The sequence below is a fragment of the Phascolarctos cinereus genome, unplaced genomic scaffold (assembly GCF_003287225.1).
Source record: "Phascolarctos cinereus isolate Bilbo 61053 unplaced genomic scaffold, phaCin_HiC Scaffold_2;HRSCAF=192, whole genome shotgun sequence".
Lineage (NCBI taxonomy): Eukaryota > Metazoa > Chordata > Mammalia > Diprotodontia > Phascolarctidae > Phascolarctos > Phascolarctos cinereus.
This window is the reverse complement of record NW_027555625.1, coordinates 33,543,326-33,558,376: the sequence shown is the minus strand read 5'-3', so window position 1 is coordinate 33,558,376 and position 15,051 is coordinate 33,543,326. Positions and strand designations below refer to the sequence as shown.

Below are 15,051 nucleotides of genomic sequence, written 5' to 3'. Positions count from 1 at the left end.
TATTTCCCTTAATCCTATCCTGCCCCCCTATTTATTCTATTCTTTTGACCCTATCCCTCCTCAGAAGTATTTGCTTCTGATTACCCCCTTTCCCAATCTGCCCTCCTCTCTATCATCCCCCTGCTCTCTTGTCCCCTTCTCCCGCTATTTTCCTATAGGGTAAGACAGATTTCCATACCCAAGTGAACGTGTATATTATTCCCTCCTTAAGCCAAATCCTTTAAGAATAAGATTCACTCATTCCCACTCACCTTCCCACATTACCCCTCCACTGTAACAGCCTTTTATCTTCTGTTTTTTTGTGAGGTAATTTACCCTGTTCTACCTCTCCCTTTCTTCTTCTCCTAGTATACTCCTCTCTCATCCCTTAATTTTATTCTCCAGATATGACCCCTTCATCTTGAACTCACACTGTGCCCTCTATCTATCTACCTACCTATCCATCCATCCATCTATATACATATATATAATTTTTCCAGCTCCAACTACCCTAATACTGACAAAGGTCTCATAAGTTATAAATATCATCTTTCCATGCAGGAATGTAAACAGTTCCACCTTAATGAGTCTCTTATGATTTCTCTTTCCTGTTTACCTCTTCATGTTCCACATGAGTCTTGTATTTGAAAGTCAAATTTTCTATACAGCTCTGGTGTTTTCATCAAGAATGCTTGAAAGTCCTCTATTTCACTGAATGACCAATTTTTTCCCCTGAAGGATTATCCTCAGTTTGCTAGGTAGGTGATTCTTGGTTGTAATCCTATCTCCTTTGCCCTCCGGAATATTATATTCCATGCCCAGCAGTCCTTTAATGTAGAAGCTGCTAAATCTTGTGTTATCCTGATTGTGTTTCCACAATACTTCAACTGTTTCTTTCTGGCACCTTGTAATATTTTCTCCTTGACCTGGGAACTCTGGAATTTGGGTACGATATTCGTAAGAGTTTTCCTTTGGGGATCTCTTTCAGGAGGAGATCTGTGGATTCTTTCAATTTTGATTTTGCCCTCTGGTTCTAAAACATCAGGGCAGTTTTCCTTGATAATTTCTTGAACAATGATGTCTAGGCTCTTTTTTGATCATGGCTTTCAGATAGTCCAATAATTTTTAAATTCTCTCTCCTGGATCTATTTTCCAGGTCAGTTGTTTTTCCAATGAAATATTTCACATTGTCTTCTATTTTTTCCATTCTTTTTGATTTGTTTTACATTGTCTTGATTTCTGACAAAGTCACTAGCTTACAACTGCTCTCCTCTAATTTTTTTTTGTGTGTGTGAGGCAATTGGGGTTAAGAGACTTGCCCACAGTAACACAGCTAGGAAGTATTATGTGTGAGGGGCCAGATTTGAACTCAGGTCCTCCTGACTCCAGGGCCAGTGCTCTATCCACTGCACCATGTAATTGCCCCTCTTTCCTAATTTTTAAGGAAGTATTTTCTTCTGTAATCTTTTGGACCTCCTTTTCCATTTGGCCAATTTTCTTTTTAGGGCATTCTTCTCCTCATTGGCTTTTTGGACTTCTTTTGCTATTTGGGTTAGGCTATTTTTTAAGGTGTTATTTTCTTCAATATTTTTTGGGTCTCCTTTAGCAAGCTGTTGACTTGTCCATGATTTTCTTGCATCACTCTCATTTCTCTTCCCAGTTTTTCGTCTACTTCTCAAAATCCCTTTTGAGTTCTTCTAAGGCCTGGGACTGATTCATATTTTTCTTGGAGGCTCTGGATGTAGGAGCTTTGACTTTATTGTCTTCTTCTGGTTGTATATTTTAATCTTCTTTGTCACCAAAGATGATATAGTCTGACTGTTTTTGCACTGTTTGCTCATGATCCTGGCCAATTACTTAAGCTTTAAACTCTTTAAGAGTCTGCTTTGTATGTGGAGAACGTACTGTACCAAGCTTCGGGGGTTTATACAGCTATTTTCAGAAATACTTGTAGGGACCTGTAAATTTTCAGTTCTTGCAAGGTGGTATGATAAGGGGTGAGGTGTTTACTCCTTTCTTGGCCTGTGCTCTGGTCTATTAGTGACCACAAGCACTCCTTTCTGTCCTGGAACTGTGAGGAAGGTTTCCTCTTCACAGCCTCTACAAGGTCCAGCGTGCCAGCGCTCCTCCTCCCCCGAGGACTGCCATCCAGAACTGTAACCCAGATCCAAACACAGGCAAAGCAAGAGATCCCTGCAATCACCCTCTGATCAGCCACTTGATTCCCCCTCATTCTGTGGGGTGGAGGCTCAGGACTCAACCACCGACCCGGCACCCGTGGCCTGCGCTCTATGATCTGGAACTTGCTCTGATACCTAGCTCCTCTCTCACTGCAGAAACAGACTTTTCCCACTGACCTTCTAAGTTGTCTTTCCCATTCACGGGTTGAGAAGTCTGGAAACCAACACAGCTGTGCGCGATTCACCCTCTGAGGCCTGCTCCAGGTTCACTGCGACCTGCGCCCCCACGCAACACTGCATTCCTCTCCCCATCACACACATCACACCAATAATTTGTGTGTGTGATACACCTTTCCCATCAATCATCCAGATTGTCTTGGCCTGGAAATTTGCTTCACTCTTATTGTGGGTTCTGCTACTTTAGAATTTGTTTAGAACCATTTTTATAGGTATTTGGAGGGGTTTGGGGGAGAGCTCAAGCAAGTCACTGCTTTCACTCCGCCATCTTGGCTCCACCTCTCCAGTTCATGTAAATCTTTCCAGGTTTTTCTGAAATCATCCGGCTTGTCGTTTCTCGTGGCACAATAATACTCCATTGTGATCACATACCAAAACTTATTCAGCCATTTACAAATTGAGATGTATTCCCTCATTTTCCAATTCTCTGCCACCACAAGAACAGCTGCTATAAATATTTTTGAAAAATACATCCCCCCCCCCTTGTTTTCTCCTTAGGCTACAGAACTAGTAGTGGTAGCTGACTATGAACAGTTTTATCCCCTTTAGGCATAGCTCCAAATTGCTCTCCAGAAAAGTTGAAATGTATAATTTACATCAAACTGCTTTTCTGGAGGGGAGAGAGGGACTCAAATTTTCTTAAAAATGGAGGGGTAGAGCCAAGATGGCACAACAAAGGCAGGGACTTGCCTGAGCTCTCCCCAAAGTATATCCCTAAAATTAACAAAGATGCTCTAAAAGATGTAAAACCTCAGTGTTGAATGACTTGTAAGAAGACAGGTACACTAATTCACTGCTGCAAAAGCCGTGGATCAATCCAATATTTCAGGGAAATAATATAGGGGAGGAAGTAAGCATTTATACAGCTCCTATTATGTGCTAGGAACTGTGCTAAGAGCTTCAAATATACCATCTCATTTGGCCCTTACAACAACCCTGAGTGGAAGGTGCTTCTGTTAAGCCCATTTTGTAGACTAAAAACCAAATCAAATCAAACAGATGGTGAAATCACCGGTCCACTCAAAATGTATTGTGCTATTAGAAAGGGCAGATTCCCTTTTCTTTTTATTGTTAATGTACACTCCTCACCAGGTAAAACAAGTATGCACAGGAATGTGCTGAATAGACCACAAGCTAATAAACAAATAAAAATAATAATAGCTGACATGGATATAATGCCTAATATATACCAGGCATTATCCTAAGCACTCTACAATGAATATCTCATTTTACCCTCACACCCACCGTGGGAGATATGTGTTTTTAACATTTCCATTTTATAGAGGGGGAAGCTGGGGCAGAGATGAAGCGACTTGCCCTTGGTGACCCAGCTAGTGCAACTTTCTAAGCCTGGATTTGAAGTCGGGTCTTCCTGGCTCCAGATGTGATCCTCTGTTCACTGTTCTAAGATACCTAGTAGATACGGTCACTTTTCCCCAAGGACCACAACCCTCCACACCTCCCTCTGTGAGTTCCAGGTAATTTGGTGAATGGTGGTGGAATTAACTCCACCCGGGCTAGGTCTGGGTCATAGATTCCTGGCCTGCAACCCCCTCCCTGTTTGTCACAGGAAGCACACATGGGGAAAGGACCTTCTTTTGAATATAAGCAGAAACCTATAAACCATAAGAAAGAGGGATTGAGTATGTGAGCTTGACCCTGTCAATACATATCTCTGGCTTCATTTTCTTCATCTGTAAAAACGAATGCTTCAAGGGCATCATCATTTCTGAGCCATTCTAAATCCTCTGATCTTCAGTGAAGCGAATACTTGGAGGAATGAACTATGCCATCTTACATGTTCTAGATGACAAGGAAAATGGGGATAAGATGGAAGAGAAGTTAAGGTGATAAATGTTGATCCAGTGTGCTCTGCACTCCAGGATTCAAATCACTTTCCTGTGGGTGTCTTTCATCTATAATTACATCATCCTGCATGTGTCTTACACATGTGACTATACCTCCTTGAAAATGTCTGACCTCACATCATTTCAGAAGCTAAGGCAGGGTCAGGCCTCGATAACATGTGGATGGGGGATTGCCAGGGAATATTTGGAAAAGCATCTGAGAGTCAGTGTAGTACAATGCATACAGTCCTGGACTTGGAAACAGACTTATTTTTAAATCTCACCTTAGAAATTTAGTAGCTGTGTGATTGCAGACAAGTCATTTCATCTCTATACACTTAGTTCAGTCCTCATCTATGAAATAAGGGCTTTGGTCTCAAGGGGATTTTTAAAAAATCAACCAAAATTATTATTTTTTTTTTCGCAAATCCATAGTGTGTCTCATCATGCGTTCTCTGGGGTTATGAATGGCCATTCAGTTGATTACAGCATTCTTTCATTATTGTTGATTACTTTGATATTGTCATTGAAAACTGTGTTTCTACTCCTGAACTATAATGGGAATCTTATTCATCTTTTCATGTGTGTCACTAATTAGATGAGAAGGCATTTGGCTACCATGAGAAGGTCACTGCTAATCCTGCTGTTTACTTGCACATCAGTGAACTTCTTCCGTTTGAAGTTCAGAGCACACGGCAGAAATCACACTGCATTAAAATCTACCACAGGCACTAATGAGGCTTTCTTTTAAATAAGGTGATTCCAAATCTTTACGGTCCACAGTTGCTACCCAAATGAATAGGAATAGAAGTAGCACCATCAGTATCAGAAGTGGCACCATCAGTATCAGGAACACAGCTCAGATTATATTTCACAAATATCATCAACAATTATTCATCACACATTAGGCTCAGGATCATCTCATAGTGAAAGATCAACCCCAAGTCTCTTGAATGCCATATTCTGAGAGACCAAAGTTAATACGAAAGATCTCCCAAAACTACCATCCCTTCAGTAACCTTTCCCCCTCCCTGAAGGGCCATGGGAGGATAACATTGAATCTTTGCCTCTTTACAGGGCTCCTTAAAGGGGAGGAATATCCCATGGTGCCTAAATAAGGACTCTATGAACTGCATCAAGAGACTCAGAATCACAGTTTAGTCAGCCGGGGGAATCTTCCCACACTCCTTATATTAATAAAAATCACTCTATTATCAATTCTCTGATGGACATAAAATAGTGTCCTTAATCTAAAGTCTTACCGAAACTCACAAAGTTTCTCTCCAGAAAGAATTCTTTGATGTTGAGTAAGTTGTGTCTTCAGGCTGAAGGCCTTCCCACACTCACTGCATTCATAAGGCGTCTCTCCAGTATGAATGCACTGATATTGAGTAAAAAATACATTCAGATAGAAGGCCTTCTATTTTACATTACATTCAGATGCCATGAATTATTTGAAGTTGAAAAAGATCTGATTTGTGATGGAAGGCCTCCCACACTACTCACATTCATAAAGAATTTCTCCAGTATGAATTCTCTGATACCCAGTAAGATGTGGCTTCTTCTTGAAGGCCTTCTCATATTCACTACATACACATAAGGTTTTCCACCAACATGAATTTTGGATGTCTTAAAGATCTGAATTGCAGTGGAATGCCTTCCCACACTCCTTACAAATCTCCCCAGGATGAATTCTCTGATGGATATAAAGTAGTGTCCTTCATCTGAAGGCCAATCTACATGCATTGCACTCAAGATTTCTTTCCTGAAAGATTTCTTTGGTGTTGAGTAAGCTGGATCCTCACTATGAAGGTCTTCCCACATTCATTATACCCATAAGTTTCTCTTCAGTATGATTTCTTTTATGTCAAGTAAGATCTGAGTTGTAGGGGGAAGCCTTCCCACACTCCTTACATTTATTAAGAATGTTTTAAGTATGAATCCCCTGGTGTACAGTAAGATAGTTCTTCCTCTTGTAGGCCTTTCCACATTCATTACATTCATAACGCATCTCTCCAGTATGAATCCTCTGATGACTACGAAGATGGTCTTTCCTCCTGAAGGCCTTTCCACATTTTCTACATTCATAAGGTTTCTCTCCAGTATGAATTACCTGATGCCGTTCAAGGCACCTCTTGTTCCTGAGGGCCTTTCCACATTCACTACATTCATAAGGTTTCTCTCCAGTATGAATTCTTTGATGCCGAGGAAGGCAGTTCTTGTTTCTGAAGGCCATTCCACATTCACTACATTCATAAGGTTTCTCTCCAGTATGAATTCTCTGATGACGAGCAAGGCACTTCTTGTTCCTGAAGGCCCTTCCACATTCACTACATTCATAAGGATTTTCTCCATTATGAATTCTGTGAGGCAGTGCAAGTTCTGTCTTATCCTGGAAGGCCTTTCTACATTCACCACATTCATAGCATTTCTCCCCAGTATCAATTTCTTGATGTAGAGTAATATCTGAGTTGTAGTGGGAAACCTTCCCACATTCCTTATATGCATAACACAACTCTGCAGTATGAATCCTTTGATGACCGCTAAGATGGTCCTTCATTCTAAAGGCCTTTCCACATTTCCTACATTCATAAGTTCTCTCTCCAGTATGGATTCTTTGATGCACAGTAAGCTCTAGCTTTCTGAAGAAAATCTTTCCACAATGAATACATTCATAAGAGTTCTCTCCACTATGCATTCTTTGATGTCGAGTAAGTTCTGACTTGAAAAGAAAAGCCTTCCCACACTCCTTACATTCATAAGGAATGTTTCCAGTATGAATTCTGTGATGCAGTCTTAGCTTTGAATTATTCCTGAAGACCTTCCCACATTCAGTACATTCATAAGGATTCTCTTCAGTATGAATTCTGTGATGCTCTGTAAGCTGTGTCTTATATCTGAATGCTTTGCCACATGCACTACATTCATATGGTTTCTCACCAGTATGAACTCTCCAATGTACAGTAAGTTGTGTCTTACTTCTGAAGGCCTTCCCACATTCACTACATTCATAAGGTTTCTCACCAGTATGAACTCTCCAATGCAGAGTAAGTTGTGTCTTTCTTCTGAAGGCCTTCCCACATTCACTACATTCATAAGGTTTCTCTCCTGTATGAATTCTGTGATGCACAGTAAGCTGTGTCTTTCTTCTAAAGGCCTTCCCACATTCACTACATTCATAAGGTTTCTCTCCAGTGTGACTTCTGTGATGCAATTTAAGTCGTTTCTTATCCCTGTAGGCCTTCCCACATTCACTACATTCATAAGGTTTCTCTCCAGTACAAATTCTCTGACGCACAGCAAGATGCTCCTTGCTCCTGAGGGCCATCCTATACTCATTAAATTGAAGAGGTTTATCTCCAGTAAATTCTCTGCTCTCTGAAAGGAAGAATAAAGAGCAGATTAACCCTCCCCTTTTCACCCTTTCTCAATGTTCTTAGTTGCTTAAAGCTTTTAGAGCTATTCTTTTGTCTTCTCAACAGAGAAGGCTAGTCTCACTAGTCTTTCACTAAAAATCAATTTATCTACCCAAAGGATCCAGCTTCTGGGATAAGAACTCACCATTTGACAAAAACTGCTGGGAAAATTGGAAAACACTATGGCAGAAACTAGGCATAGACCAAAATCTCACACCATCTATCAAAATAAAGTCAAGATGGGTACATGACTTAGATATAAAGGCTGATAGTATAAGCAAACTGGGAGAGAAAGGAATAGTTTACCTATCAGATCTATGGAGAAGGGAAGAATTTATGACCAAATAAGAGATACAGAGAACATTATGAAATTCAAAATGGATAATTTTGATTACATTAAATTTAAAAGTTTTTGCACAAAGCCAATGTAACCAAAATTTTTACATCCAGTGTTTGTGATAAAGGCCTCATTTCTAAAACAGCTAGAGAATTAAGTCAAATTTACAAGAATACAAGTCACTCCCCAATTGATAAATGGTCAAAGGATATGAACAGGCAGTTCTCAGATGAAGGAATTGAAGCCATCCATAGAATCATATGAAAAAATGCTCTAAATCACCAATGATTAGAGAAATGCAAATCAAAACAACTCTGAGGTACTACATCACACCTATCAGATTGCCTAACATGACAAAACAGGAAAATGATAAATGTTAAAGAAGATGTGGGAAAACTGGAACACCAATGAATTGTTGGTGGAGTTGTGAAATGATCCAACACTTTTGGAGAGCAATTTGGAACTATAACTAAAGGGCTATAAAAATGTGCATAACCTTTGACCCAGCAATAGTAGTTCCAGGGCTGCATCCCAAAGAGATCATACAAATGAGAAAAGGACCCATATGTACAAAAATATTTATAGCAGCTCTTTCTGTGATGGCAAAGAACTGGAAATAAAAAGAATGCCCATCAATTGGGGAATGGCTGAACAAGCTGTGGTACATGAATGCAATGGAATACTACTGTGCTGTGAGAAATAACGAGCAGGCAGACTTCAGAAAAACCTGGAAAGACTTGTATGGACTGATGCTGAGTGAAGTGAGCAGAACCAGAAGAATGTTGCACATAGTAACAGCCATGCTGTACGATGACTAACGTTGACAGACTTAGCCCTTCTCAGCAATGCAAGGATCTAAAACATTTCTAAAGATCTTATGATGGAAAATGCTATCCACATCTAAAGAAAGAACTATAGAGTTTGAATGCAGATCAAAGCATACTATTTGCTATTTTTTTCCTTCCGTTTTGTTTTCTCTTTCTGGTGGTTCCTCCTATTGGTTCTAATTCTTCCTTACAACATCAATAATGTGAAAATGTTTAATAGGAATGTATATGTATAGCCTATATTAGATTACACACTGTCTTGGGGAGGGAGAGAAAAATTTACAACTCAAAAGCTTATGGAAGTGATTGTTGATAAATCAAAATAAATTAATAAAAAAAAGAAAAGAATCAATTTATCTTATTTGAAAGTATGATGACTGAAAGGTAACACATGGAAATGATTTGACTGAGCATGAAATTACATGGAGAGATGAATGAACCTTTACTCTAATTGGCTGACATTTGAATGGTACATGTCTATTCAGAAAAAAATCAGATGGTTTTGAAAACTTGAAATGTATTCTTGTCATCTGACATGAAAACAGGAAACGACTGAACAGAAAGAAAATAGAAAACTGAGTTTAGAGTGAGGAAGAGAAATAGATACATGAAGTAAGGAGAATAAAGTAGAAATATGAGGAGACAATTGTGACAATCATTGTCATAAATATCCTCTCAAAATCCAACATATCTACCTTGAAAGAAACTGATTGAAATCTGTAAGACTAAGACATATAGGTATGTTTCACAAGAGAAATTACTAATAATTACCTGAAACATTAATCAAACTCTGGTAATCAAGGAAGTAAAAATGAAAAACAAAACAAAACAAACAATAACCATCAGATTAGCAAAGATATTTTAAAATGACAACTTTTGGCAACTGTGTTGAAATAGCTGCTTATAAAGCTACTACTGTCAGTTTTCTGAAAAGGAACAGCAATTTCAGCTACAGCTACAAAACTCTTGACATACTTTGACCCAACGGTTCTAGTACTAGGTCACATCCTCAATATGTAACTGAAGGTAAACAAAGCACTCTTAGTAAAATTTCTATAACAGCTTTCTATGAAACAGCAAAATACTTAAAACCTATATGTTCAATGACGGGGTTATGGGTACACAAGTCCTGTCATGTGAATATATTGATGTGCCTTTACAAACGTAATTTCAAAGGATAAAAAAAAAAACAGGATGAAACATAACATGACAGACTAAAGAAAGGAAAATGAGGTTAGGATTAAATATTTTAAAAAGTAACAGCAGCAAAGCAACATATCCAAATACAAAACAAAAGAAAATATCAGAAGAGAACTAAGAAGCAAAAAGATCACACAACACAATTATAAGGCAGAATGAATTCATACAAGTGAGGCAGGAGAATGCCTGCTTAAGAGAAAAAAATTTTCAGTGAACACAAGAGAAATAACTACTCTGTACTAAGGCAACAACTTTCTTTGAGAGTGGAGGTACATTTCAGTAAAGGGATACATAAAAAAAGTAACTGCTTGAGATAAACTTTGAAAGTCTCAGCTCCTCTCAACAGGCCTGAGAAGCTTTGATAGGCCACTGTGCAATACTTTACAAGAGCTCTGACCTAAAATGACCAACACATCACTATTTTGCAATGACCATTCTGCTTGGTTTTTATGAAGTCACCTGGACAGCTGTTTCCTGGAATATCTGCCTCTGGCATCCAAAACGCTTCCTTTCTTTCCAACTGGCAGATCACATCTGGTTTGGAAACTGCAAATCCTGTTGTTGAAAATGAAAAAATATCAGGGTGTCATTTCAGAGTTCCATCATGGAACAGATAGATGAAACACTCCTTCGGATTAGTAGCAGAAAGGTGGGGAACTAAGGGCGCTGAATGTATTTTATACTACCAAAGGCAGTATGTTACCTCATTTTGTTTCAGATTTTTGTCTTTCAAACATATGGTGCTCAGAGGCAGCTAGGTGGCACAGTGGATAGAGCAGCAGCCCTGGAGTCAGGAGGACCTGAGTTCAAATTTCACCTCAGATACTTGACACTTACTAGCTATGTGATCCTGGGCAAGTCAATGAATCCCACTGACTAGCCAAAAACATAAAAACGTGTGGGGCTCAATGGGCTGGGTGGAGGGTGAAGTAGGGTTTTTTTTTTAGGTGTCAGGAGGAGAAATTACATTTTTTTTAAAAAGTATCCATAAACTTTAATAAAAGAATTCAAACTTAATTTGAGCCCTCTTTGGGAAAAAAGTAGGCATGCTAGGAAGATCTCAAGGATAGGAGAAAGGACCACCAAAGTATATTCTATGTTATGGCACAATGGATTACTGCATAGGACTTAGGAAAAACAGGTCATTTGATTCACTCCCTGCTTAGACGGTGGGGAACAATTTATATGACGAAGAAAATATTGATTTGAAGCAACAGAGAGGGGAGGATACATTCTTAAGAATATCGACAATTCAAGAACTAAATTTCCAGCCATAGTAAGCAAAGACCTTCTTAACTGGAAACAGGTAACACAAGTAATCTGTCTCTTGGCTACAAAAGCATTAGGAATATGTTTCTCTTGTATGCCAAAGAATAACTGTTAAAATCTTGAAAGCTGTCATAGTATATATTAAGACTTCAAAGGGGTAGCTGTTCTTACCCAAAGAGACCAAGTTCCTATAGTTCTCCAGCATCACATCCCTGTACAACGTTTTCTGAGATGGGTTCAATTGTACCCACTCCTCCTGGGTGAATTCCACAGACACATCCTTGAAAGTCACTGATTCCTGAAATAATAAAAACACTGGTGCTTACCCATATATAGCTCTGCTATAAAGTTCAAATGTAAACTGCTTGCCAGCAGGGTGACAGAATGCAGGGCACTAGGACACCAAGTGGTACAGGGAATTGAGGTAACTGAGTCAACCACACTAACTCCATTTTATGACTCAATTCTCGGTTCTTTTTCTGTTCAATTACAGGTGTAGTCCAACTTCTGTCTGGTGAGAAAAATTTATTCAATTGCGGGAATTGGGAAAAAACCTATTGCATTGTTTGAACTTAGTCCGGTAAACTGAGAAACCAGAACACAGATACCTGCTGTTTAGAGACCCTCAATAACAAAGAACTGAGGTTAGGCTGACCAGAAACCCAGTCAAATCCAAAAAGACTGAGATAAGGAGTTCTCATGATTCTACGTCTCAAGCAACCAATGTATTCTCTGAAAACCAGACCCATACTGAACAATTTGTTATTATTTATGTGTTCCTTTGATTGTATACAGACACTTGGGGGCAATGGGACACCCTTTTCTAAATTCATGGTATTGAACCTGTTGCCCCTCCGCCTCCCAACAAGAAAATTGTCTAATCTTTCCTCAGATAACCTAATACAGTATCATTTGCTTTTAATTTGCCTAGATTGTTTTGAATGTATAAAAGTATGTCTCCCCCCATATTCTGGGTCCAGCCCTTAGTTGAGGAAGAAGCCTGGTCCCAGTCTGTTGCGGAATTGTCATGCCTTGCTTAATAAATTCACATGCCCAAAAGTTCGAACCTTTCTTTGCTCAGTCATTTCATCTTTCACTTACCACAAGGAATTATTTTTCATTTATTTATTAGTATCTCAATACAATATCCAGGGATACGGCAGGCACTTGTGAATTCTTCAACCATATACAAGTGATGAATTTAAGTACGTATAGAATGATTTTACATACACACACATTTCTACCTAAAGCAGCCATCTATAGGGATGGGGCAGAGAAGTGAAAGAAAAGAAATTTACATAACTTCATTATATATTTAAAAGGAATAGCAAGTTGAATGGGATATACTTGTAGTTTCATGTGCAATCATCTTTTTTTTAAACACACATTTCCAGAATGCCTGTTTTATTCCATAAATTAAATGAACATAAAATGTTAGAAAATAATTCCTCTTTGATTGGTTTGTAAGTTCCTTAAAAGCAGGAGTCATTATTGCCATCCTTTGTACCTTCGGCACTTTGCACAATTCTTGCAATTTGTAGGTACCTACTTAAGTCTTATTGTTGTAAATGATTCCAATGAGATAAATTTTCAATGTGTTCTTTTTTCTACTTCTGCCCTCTCAGCTGAAGCAGTAATTTGGCGAATTCCTTTTCTACTTGCTGAAATAAGCAATGAAAATGGAATGTTTGAAGACAGCTATCACGTGGTCCCAAGGCTTCTCTTCTGATCTACACATACCCATTTCCTGTGACCAATCAGCCTGATCTCTTCACAGCTAAGGCACTTACCTTCCTCTTTTCATCTAATCACTGTGTATCTTCAAATGAATACGATTGTGTTAAATGCTCCTAGAACCATAAGAGTAAAAGCAAGCATGTGGGACTACAATCTCCTGTGTGTAACAGCATGTGAACAATTTTTTACTTCTGAAAAGGATGTTAAAGAACCACAACTTTCCAATTCATATATTTAGGCCTGGAAGAGACCTTTACAGCCTAATGTGCTCATTTTACAAATTAGAAAAATTAGGCCCAGAGACAGAAAGTGATTTGCTTAAGGTCAAACGGGAGAAAATAGTAGATGTGCACTTTGAGCCCAGTCCCTTCTGGCTTCAACCAGGGCTATTCTCACTGTACCACCTTGCCACTCCCTTTCTGTATAAAGAGATTCTGCACAAAAACATTCAAAAGAGCACTCTTTGGGGCAACAAAGAACTGGAAACAAAATGAATTCTTGCTAGTAAAGGAGAACTAGGAAAAATATAGCATATGAATCACACTGTCATTTACATAGGTAAAAAGGACAAATATGAGGAATTCTGACAAGCATTGGAAGATATGTATTAACTGACACAGTGTAAAATAAGCAAACCCAACAGAAAATGATACACAAAATTACAAAAATACAGTTTTTAAAAAACAATGAAAAAGATGTTGAACCATGAGTAACTGAAAAAAAAGTTGAACATATTACTTATCAGCCTTATGGATAGATGAACAATTTTAAGAGACAGACAGCAAAGCCATGTATAAAATGGACAGTTTCAATTACATTAAATTAAAAAGGTTTTGTATAAATAAAACAAATAAAGCCAAGATTAGAAGGAAAGCAGAAAATTGGAGGGAAATTTTAATAGACAGTTTATTACATGAAGGTCTCACATCTAAAATACATACAGAACTTTGTCACACGTATAAGAATACAAATCATTCCCCAACTGATAAATGGCCAAAGGCTATGAACAGGCAGTTTTCCAACGAAGAAGTCCAAACAATTTACAGTCATATAAAAAATGCTCTAAATCACTGCTGATTAGAGAAATATAAATTACAATAACCTTGAAATATCATTTTACACTTACCAGATTGGCTAAAACAACAGAAAGGGAAAGTAACAAATGTTGGAGAGGATGTGGAAAAACTGGGACACTAATTCATTGTTGGTAAAACTGTTAAAGGATCCAATCATTTGAGACCAATCTGGAATTATGCGCAAAGAGTTATTAAACTACCTATACGCTTTGAACCAGCAACACTGCTATGTGATCTATCTCCAAAGATGATTAAGGAAAAAGGAAAAGAACTTATATGTTCTAAAATATTTATAGGAGCTCTCTTTCTGGTGGGAAAGAACAGGAAATTGCAGGGATGCCCATCAACTGGGGAATGACTGAAGAAATTGTGGCATATGGTTGTGATGAAAGACTACTGTTCTACAAGAAATGATGAGCTATATAACCTTAGAAAAACATGGAAAGAGTTGCATGATAAAAGAACAAAAAAAGAGCAGAAGCAAGAGAACACTGTATACAGTAAAAACATTACTGTTTTAAGAATGCCTTTGAATGAATAAGTTATTTTAGCTATTACAAATACCCAAATTAACTATAAAGGACATATGAAAAAAGATGCTTTCTGCATCCAGAGAAAGAACTGATGAATTGAAGTATGTATACAATGACTTTACTGAAAACTGAAGGCAAAGTAGAGAAGAAAAAGAGAGAGAGATAGAAGGTTCGGTGGTGTAGGGAAAGGAGTATTCAGAATGCATGCCGTCATGGGGTGGGGGGAGGGACAAGATGGGGAGAAAATTTGGAACTCAAAATCTTGTGGAAGTGAAGGTCGAAAATGAAAATTGAATAAATTAATTAAAAAAGATTTTACATATATATTACACACACACATACACACACAACTATTTTTGTCTAATGATAGCCATCTCTAAGGTAGAAGGGGGATGGGAAAAAATTTACATGAT

General features: G+C 38.3%; 1 pseudogene across 1 annotated transcript in view; it reads right to left on the bottom strand.

Annotated features, from left to right (window-relative positions):
* Positions 1-3,404: 3,404 nt before the first annotated feature.
* LOC110196293 (uncharacterized) overlaps positions 3,405-15,051 on the bottom strand; it is a 49,028-nt pseudogene continuing 37,381 nt past the window's right edge. Inside the window, exon 8 of the transcript XR_013484428.1 lies at positions 3,405-7,497. The product of XR_013484428.1 is annotated as an uncharacterized LOC110196293 (transcript). The remainder of the gene's footprint in view (positions 7,498-15,051) is intronic.